This window comes from Carcharhinus amblyrhynchos, chromosome 12 (assembly GCF_965287045.1).
Source record: "Carcharhinus amblyrhynchos chromosome 12, sCarAmb.v2.hapA, whole genome shotgun sequence".
NCBI classification, from domain to species: Eukaryota; Metazoa; Chordata; class Chondrichthyes; order Carcharhiniformes; family Carcharhinidae; genus Carcharhinus; species Carcharhinus amblyrhynchos.
In genome coordinates, this window is record NC_137335.1 from 53,273,302 (window position 1) to 53,283,522 (window position 10,221).

Below are 10,221 nucleotides of genomic sequence, written 5' to 3' on the forward strand. Positions count from 1 at the left end.
TTTCGCTGTATAAAAGTATAGGACAGTCTATCAGTTTGTTTAATACATTGAATAAGTTTCCAAAGTTTATTTTTGCCTAATCAATAAAATGCATGTCAGCCTTATCCCGCCAAAAGGTCTACACTGACAAGAGCTAGTGGTGGTTAGGATGGATGCTGCGCTTAACAGCGCTAAAGGAAAGTTCGAAACTAGGGCTCGACAACTTAGAATGAGTTTTGTTTGTAAGCGAGACAATGTTAGATATGCAACGCTGGCGGCACAGAGTCTCACCATCCTGTTCAATTGTAAAACATGACTTAAAGAATATTCATTGTACATCCTCTACATCAACATTCCTCTAACAATGCTTGATACTGCGCCCCGCGATACAAAATTAGAATGGAAGATATTTTGTCACATATCTTAGGCAGCGGCGGAAGATTAGACACACACACGCATAGATGGAGATAAACGCGGGACGAGATTGATAGCTGATAACAGGGGCTGCGATAAGAAAGGTAAATAGCCTGATGGATAGATAGGTGGAAACTCCAGCTCAGTGCGAGGGAAATGAACATAAATAATATCATCACTTTCCATTAGGTGTGGGAGTGCAACTAGAAACTCAAACCCGGGGGACTCCAGGAGAACAGGTCCTGATGCCATGTGTGCCGTGGTCAAGCACTTCGTTCCCCAAGCCATAGACACTCTGTATGGCAGGACATCAATGCTAATTGTTCCCATGTTGTGTTCTGTTGGACTGCACCCGAATGGTCGCTTGAATTTCATCGCGAACACTATTTTCTGGTGTTGTCCGAGTTATCACACCGTCCCCTATCAATGTCTCGAAAGCACCTGCAATGGGGTCAAAGAAGCAAATACACAGATTATTTCCAGAGAGCAAAATAAAGTCTGTAGCTTATCTTGTCGGAGGATTGCCCAGGTCTTGATCTCTTTGGGTTTCACTGCGCTTTATAGACTCCGGTGTTTATTTAATGAATGTTTTTTTTTGTTTGATAACGTGGATATATATTTCAATTATTTTGTGTCTGATGAGCGCTCTAAGCTTTACCATGGTTACCAAGGTAACAGAGGCGAGAGGTTAAAAGTTGAAGCGCAAAAAAAAGCACCAAGGAGTCTGATGTAAGATTGCAGTCACATTGGTACAAGAACATGTTAACAAGTTGGAAGTTTTTTTTTCGGAACAATAATAAATATTCGACCTAATTGTCTCAGGCAGAAATATGACCGTGTCAGAGCTCCAGTAGCGAATACTGTACACGGCCTGCCTGCTGGCCACCCAGTGATTACAAGTAGCTCAGATAGTATCTGGAATAGTTTGCATCTAATACGTTGGGAAATAATATTCCTTTGTTATTGTGACAGGGGTCAAGAAACAGAAAGGATCAGAAATAAATAGGATCAAACGACAGGGCAAATAAAAAAAATCGGGCAAAGCCAGTGCAGCCAGTATTGTTAATTATTACACCAGGAGAATAGAGTAAGTTATAAGGAAGTCGCATAAAACAATGGTGCGAAACATTCCCTTGCAGCTGTCGAGATTCATGTATAAATCCCAATCAGTTATGCCAATTAAAGACAGTTCTCTGACTGCAATATGATTCCAGTTGATCCAGCTTGGCATTAGTCTCTCAGTCATAGGACTGCACATTCAAACGTGTCTTGTTCCTTCCAGGTGTGGTGGGGACGATTGCTAGAAGAGGCCGCTTTGTTTCGGCACCTTGATAGAAAATATATTGGTACAAATGAACATAAAGGCTCACTTCATCCATGGAGCAATTATGTCCCTTTTGGTTAGTTATCTCTGAAGTATCTAGGTTGTGAGTGTTGAGGAGGTCAATGTAGCAATGTATGTAATTTGGTCGTGTTTTCATTTGTTTCACTGAGGCTAAATGAAGGAGCAAGCGGTCATGTTAGGATTCTGAATATTTTAAAAGAAGTCTGGCACAAACTGGCACTGAATAAAAATATCGGTACATTTTTATTTATTTGCCGTCTACCGTCAGTATTTTGCATTATTCCTGAAGGTCATACATCAACACCGGATTAAACAGCCACGTGTTTGCCCTTCTCGTCGTAAGAAGATGCTCCAGTTTCATAACTTGTGCACCTAAAGATTCGGTAAGGAACAGGCAAGAAGTAATCTGGACCCACAACATGCATTTCGTGTAAGCCAAGGGAGACTCTCAACCTTGAGCGGTATTATTCGCAGACTTCCCTCTGAATAACGTCACCGAAATAGAAAGATGAGCCCAAGAAGGCGGATGGCCACAGATGTCTCGTCAGGCAGTACAATTGAGGGACTACCTCACTGAGAAATATCACTGATTTCTCAACCACATCTGCCTGAAGTGAAAGTCTGCATGTGAGTGTGTGAATTTGGTGGGGAGAGGGACTGCTGCTCTCGCTGGCCCCAATGAACGAATCCCCAAAACTAAATTGACCTCGGCTTCCCTTGTAGATCGGAATGGAATTATGTTGATCTAGAAATCAAGTCTGGTTGCATCCCATAAAGCATTTTTTACTTTGACAACCTGCATCACGATTATTCCAGTCCTTCTTGGGATAATTTAAGTCACTCAGTATTAGCGCGTTGTTGTTCTTTCCTGTCTGTCTAACCTGATGCAAGTCTCTACCTCTCACTGAGCCACTCACCTTCCTATTTCACAATTCCTTCAATGTGGACTCCATCTCAATGCAACCCCAGAACATCTTTATGATCTAGTGCTATCATCCTACCTCTGTTTTCCAACCCTATCTCTCCTGAAAAATCAGGATTATTAATATCCCAACCTGCACATACTTAGGTCAAGTCTCTATCTGTTAGCTTCAAAGTATTGGAGCAACAGCAGAATGCTCTGAACAATGTTGGTAGAATGCACAGTATGATTGATCAAAGCACACAAGGCACATATAGCTTCCTTGCTGAATTGCATGGTTAACTTGCTCCTCCTAACCAGTCACAAACTCAATCTGTTCTTATTAAGTTTTATTTATTAATGTCACAATTAGGCTTACATTAGCATTGCAATGAAATTACTGTGAAAATTCCCTAGTTGCCGCACTCCAATGCCTGTTTGGGTACACTGAGGGAGAATGTAGCATGGCTAATGCATCTAACTAGCACATCTTTTGGACTTTGGAAAGAAACCCACGCAGACATGGGGGAGAACATGCAGATGCCACACAGTGACTCAAGCCAAGAACTGAACCCCGGTCCCTGGCGCTGTGAGGCAACAGTGCTAATCACTGTGCCAGCCCATCTCCAGATTAATCACAGATTCCAGTTACTTTAGCAGAGAATCCATAGAATTTCTGAAGTGCAGAAGGAGACCATTCAGCCCATTGAACATGCACTGATTCTCCAAAGGAGCATCTTACCCAGCCCCCTTCCCCACCCTCCGTCCTATCCCTGTAACCCCATGCATTTACCATGGCTAATCCATCTAACTTGCACATCTCTGGACACCAAGGGGCAATTTATTAGCCTCAAAACATGTCCTTTGAGTTGCTTTCAAACGTACAATTAGTGTGTGAGAGGGGGAGAGAGAGAGAGAGAAATAGGAAAGAAAAAAGTGGCAACAGTAAAAAGTGACAACAGGGCAAACACGTGTACTATGTTGACTAAGATATTGTTTTTAAGACCACAGTAGGTGATCCAAGATGATGGGCGTTTTCCAGAAACTGGCACTGGGTTAAAGGTTAGACTCAACTCCACCTATTTAAACTATTCACATATTTCCTGCTGTTCTCTGCATTTCTAATAACTTTAGAAGCTTGTTTGCTTTTCTGACAATGATTGCCCAGGCCTTTCAATGCCCTCCTGCTGTAGGTATGACTGCTTACCCTCCAAAATAAATGTTTAGATTTGTTACATTGAGTGCGTAAATATAGCAACCCTGTTTCATATAAATATGGTCTTCCATGTGCCTTCCTTACCATCAAGTTTTTCTAGCCTTCATTGCCAATTGGTGTAATTCATTTTTTTTTGTAGATTGGTTTTATCATTTCCTGCTTTTACAGCAGTAAATTTGAATGATTTTAATTTATATTTCATTAACTTTATTAGGATACTGACTGTGATAAGAAAGTACACATTTCTTAGTTTCACAAGATGTGGACTTTGCTATCAATGCCAAGATTTATTGCCCTCACTAGCTTTCCTGAAGAGGGAATGATGGGCCATCTTGTGAACTATCACTGCCATTCCACTTGCAGTGAACATCCTTCTACAATGCTGTTAGGTAGAGAATATAAGAATTTTGTCCCAGCAAAGTGGAAGGAATACTGAGATATATCCAACTTGTCCCTGCTCATTTAGATGGTGGGTTTGAGAGGTGTGCTGAAAAAATCTTGGTGAGTTGCTGCACTGCATTCTGTAGATGATACCTACATGGTGGAGAGACCGTATGTAGAGAGACGGATGCATAAAGCTGTGATCAAGTGGACTGGTGGCATTGAATGTCTCAAATGTTTTTGCAGCTGGACCCATCCAAGTCATTGAAGATTCTTCTATTACTCTGCTGTCCTGTGTTTTTCAGTTAATGTAAAGGATTTGAGGGGTCAAGACATGATCTACTCTTAACAGAAAATCCAACTGTTAATTTGCTTTGGTAGCCAAAGCATGTGACTTCAGTTTCTAGTTAATTGTAGCTCATAATGTGTTGATAATGGGAGATAAGAACATAAGAAATAGGAGCAGGAGTAGGCCATCTAGCCCTTCGAGCCTGCCCCGCCATTCAATAAGATCATGGCTGATCTGAAGTGGCTCAGTTCCACTTTCCCGCTTTCTCCCCATAACCCTTAATCCCCTTGCCTATCAAAAACCTATCTACCCGCGTCTTAAATATATTTAGCGAGGTAGCCTCCACCACTTCAACGGGCAGAGAATTCCAGAGATTCACCACCCTTTGAGTGAAGAAGTTCCTCCTCAACTCTGTTCTAAACTGCACCCCCCCACTTATCTTGAGGCTGTGCCCTCTAGTCCTGCTGTCCTTTCTGAGCGGGAAGAACCTCTCCACCTCTACCCTATCCATCCCTTTCATCATCTTATACATTTCAATGAGGTCCCCCCTCATCCTTCTAAACTCTAACGAGTACAAGCCCAGTCTATTCAGCCTCTCCTCATAGCTCAACCCCCTCAACTCCAGTATCAACCTAGTGAACAATCATTAGTGAGATTTGAGCATTGCAAATCTGTAAAGATGCCAGGTGAAGTGTTTAGTCTTTCTGTTCATCATTGCTGCTTATGAGTATGTGTACTTGAGGAATTATGACTGGACAAGTTCAGTGATTAGTAAACAGCATTACTACTGGCCTTACTTAGGAGTAAAGTCATTGATGAAATAGCTGAAGATAATTGGGCCTAGGTTGCACTGTTGGGCAATCCTCAATAATATCCAGATGCAGAGGTGATTAGCTTTCAACTCCCAGAAACACCTTCTTTTTGACCCCAGCCACTGGAAATATTTTTCCTGAATCCTATTGACTTCTGATTTACTAAAGTGCTTGGTCAAATGCTGCCTTGCTGTCAGTGCTTGTCATTTTCAGAAAACCTGTGAAATTCTCATCTTGCTGGATCTGTTCTCAGTTGTCCTGAGTAGATACCAGTGCAGAAGTTATACTGGGACAGCTTTGGCTAGGAATATAATCATCGGAATAGACTTGTTGATAAGACCAGAACACGGAGACACAAATATAAGATAGCAACTTCCAAGCCACATAAATAGTTTAGGAAGAATTTCTTTACATAGAGAGTGGTGAGAACTGGCTTGCTGCATTGTCTGGTTATAGCAGACTCCATTGCCATTTTTAAGGAGATACTTGCAGTAGTTATTTCATTTACAAATGTTTATTTTTATAGCTATGATATTGGAGGTGCCATCTTTTGGATGATAAGTACTGTGAGGTGGATATAAAAGCACCTTCACTGTGATATTTTCAGAGCCTATATCCTTTGCAATACATTGGAATCTTCAACATGGTTAAGTGGTAAATTATGCTACAATAATGCTACAGAAGTATGGGAAAGAATTTTATGTCTGAATTTGGAAAATCCAATGATAATCATTTATTTCAATGTTTACAATCAAGAAAATCCAGGAAAATTATTAATGGTGAGCTGGGGCATAGTGTAACTTTTGTTAATAATGACTCCATTTTTGTGCCTGACAAAAGTTGCAGTTAAATCAATCATTAGAATCCTGGACATACTTGTGTCTTGTGAAGAAGAATCCAGATATTTCCTGAAATATTCCTTATTGTGCTCCATGAATCAGAATTGAATAATGCTACTGGTGAAAACATATTCCTCTTGCTAGTATTTATCTCAGCTTTCACTGCCAATATTAGAAATGTATGGCTGACTATTGATATTAATAGTTGTTGTAGGAAGTTAAATCTAGAGTCACAGAGTCATAGTCATAGGAGTTTACAGCATGGAAACAGGCCCTTCGGCCCAACTTGTCCATGCTGCCTTTTTTTTAACAAACCCTAAACCAATCCCAATTGCTTGCATTTGACCCATATCCCTCCATACCCATGTAACTATTTAAATGCTTTTCAAAAGATAAAATTGTACCCACCTCTGCAACTACCTCTGGCAGCTTGTTCCAGACACTAACCACCCTCTGTGTGAAGAAATTGCCCCTCTGGACACTTTTGTATCTCTCCCTTCTCACCTTAAACCTATGCCCTCTACTTTTAGACTCCCCTACCTTTGGGAAAAGATATTGACTATCTACTTTGTCTATGCCCCTCATTATTTTATAGACCTCAATAAAGTCACCCCTCAGCCTCCTACGCTCCAGAGAAAAAAATCCCAGTCCATTCAGCGTCTCCTTATAACTCAATCCATCAAGTCCTTGTAGTATACTAGTAAATCTTTTCTGCACACTTTCTAGTTTAATAATATCCTTTCTATAATAGGGTGACCAGAATTGCACACAGTATTCCAAGTGTGGCCTTACCATTGTCTTGTACAACTTTAACAAGACGCCCCAACTCCTGAATTCAATCAGTCTAAGTCATTGATATAAGAAGTAATTATTTTTCAGAAGGAGGATCGTTGAGCCCCCTGCTCTTTCTATTCATATTCTTCCTTATGTTCTTATCTACAATGAGTTGCATTGAGTTTACAGTCCAGGAATGGGCTATTCTGCTCAATTGCTATATGCTAGTCTTCTTCTGTGCCTCAACTTATCCAACTGCATGGGTGACAGGTAACAAATGACATTTTGATGGAATAGAAATTACTAATGTCAAACACTTTGGAACAATATCATAGCAAATAGACATAAGAACATGAACGCGAAGGAAAGGTTTTAGCTTATTTAAAAATCGCCATATCATGAATTTCAACCAATACAACCATTTTTTTGAAATACATTGATAAAACACAAATAAAGATAACACTTAGTCAAATTTTCTCTTGGCTTTGAAAGTAATTAGCAGGACTGGAGATGAGTCCTGTTCTCCAGCCCTACAATTTTAGGAACTGCATGTTATCGATGGCACTTCGCATGAACACAGCAGCAAAGTAATTCTTCGAATTCATGTAGTTTTGAAATGTTGTGTTATTCATTACAATCTTGAACTCCAGTATTATACAAGCTATATATCCGGTTATACATTTTGACTTGATTTGATTTATTATTGTCACATGTATTGGGATACAGCAAAAAGAATTGTTTCTTGCAAGCAATACCAACAAAGCATACCAATTATGGAGGACATACGGCAGAAGGAAAGGAGAGAGTGCAGAGTATAGTGTTCCCCTCACAGCTAGAGTCACGTCCACAACAATATTGGAAAAATAATTTTAATCTCACTGAGGGTTGTTAATTTTGTTCTTATGTTCTTCTGTTTTGTGATGACAACCTGTTAAATAATTTCCAGATTACATATTCTCTAAATCAAGTGAAAATAATTTTATTTCTACAAATCTCTGTACATCATTTACAGCACTAAGCAGAAGGTTGTAGGTTCAAGTCCCATGCCAGAGGCTTGAGCATATAAGCTAGGTTGACACTTGAATGCAGTATTGAGGGAATGTTGCGCTGTCGAATGTGATGAGGCGTTAAACTGAGGTTCAGCCATGTGCTTAAAGTTGTAAAAAAATCCATGACACTATTTATTGAAGAGCAAGGCATTTCTCCCAATGTCCCAGCTGACATTTATCCCTCAATCAATGCCACTGAAATAAATTCTCTGGCCATTTATCTCATTGCTGTTTGTGGGACTTCATTGTACTCAATTCAGCTGGTTTGTTTGCCTACATAATAGCAGTGACTATACTTTAGCAGTATTTCTTTGACAATGAAGTACTTTGGGAAGTCCTGGGGACATGGCAAGTGCTATATAAATGCAATTTCTTTTATCTTTCTTTCCAGATACCAGAATAATTCGTGTTGCTCTTCTCTGGACTCACTGCAAGTCATTAATAATGTTTTAAAGGTAGGATGTCTAAAGCTCCATGGAATATTAGAAGCGTATTCTCACCGATGAGTGATGCAGGCTTGAAATCACTTCATACATTTCAACTACTGCATTCACCTCATATTGTTGATCATAGCTTCACATTAACTAGATGCATTCAATCATTGGTCACTAGTCACACCAGGAGAACTTCATGTCCCAATATCTTTTTCTCACCAGTTCATTATGTGCATATATTTTGTGTACATATTTTGTGAATGTACGTATAATATTTTCTACTCTAACCTCCATTATATTTATCATGTTACAATCTCTGACATTCTTAGTCCCTCCACCTAAGATCCACTTAACTACTGTCAATTTTTCTTATTCCTATTAATTAATGGGAAACATAGCAGTCCAGAAGGAGGCCATTTAACCTGTCATATTTATGGCTCACTTTTGCTAGAGAAATTCAGAGTTGACTCCATTACATGTTTTCTCCCCATATCCCTATAACCTCCTGGCTTACAAGTATTTATCCAATATTGCTTTAAAGGTCTAACAATTTCTGCCAGTGTGTCAAAGATCTCAAGTTGCCAGAAATTTCTTGGAGAGAAGTATCTCCAACATCCCTCCATTTTCTTAGTGACAATTTTAGACAAAGGAAATAATATTTTCTTATTTGTCCTACCTAGCATTGCACAGATTTAAAACATTTTATTAAATCTTCTCTTTGTATTTTCTGCTTCTGTGGAAATAAATTTCCCAGCTCTGGGATCATTCTGATGAATTTTTGTTCTCTGCTCACTATAGATTTAATTTCTGTGATTAAATTATTCAATGTCAACAGCAAAGAATATATTTTGCTAAAATCACTTCATTTCTGGAGAAAAGATGGATTGGTGTATGTTAAGTATAGAGTTACCATAGAATCCCTACAGTGCAGAAGGAGGCCATTTGGCCCATCAAGGTTGCACTGACCACCATAACATTCAGGCTTGGCCCCCGTGACTCCAAGCATTTACCCTGCTAGTCCCCCTGACACTAAGGGCAATTTAGCATGGCCAATCCAACCAACCCGCATATCTTTGGACTGTGAGAGGAATACGGAGCACCCTGAGGAAACCCACGCAGACCCAGGCAGAAGTGCAAACTCTACATAGACTGTCACCCAAGACTGGAATCGAGCCCAGGTCCCTGGCGCTGTGAGGTTGCAGTGCTAATCACTGTGCCACAGTGCTGCCCTTATAATGATTGGAGATTTTAATTTTGGGAAATATTACAAATGAGAAAAGAATGGATTTTGTGGCATTTTCTCAGTCAATATGTTGTTACTATAACAAAAAAAACAACGAAAAATTATGAATACCAAAGCAAATTGTCAGTAGCTTAGACATAGAGCACTTAGGAAAGAATAATCATGATGCGTTCAATGCAATAAGAAAAAAAGATAAGGTAAAGCAGAAGAGGGAAATATTTAAGCGAAAGATTTAAAAAATATACAGATGAAGCACATTGCAGTAAAGGAAAAATTAACATTGTTTCAGTGATACATATGGCCGATAAGGGGGAAAAATTAAAACACAGATGATAGATAATAAAAACAAAAACTAGGATAAATAAATAGACGAAACAGAAAAATTAGAAAAAATAATTCAGAAAGGCTTAGAGTGAGTTCAGTAGAAAAATTGCAATAAGTAGGGCAAAAAAACTCCATAAGACCATATGATTTAGGAGCAGAATTAGGCCATTCAACCCATCGAGTTTATCTCACCATTCAATCATCGCTGATATGATTCTCAT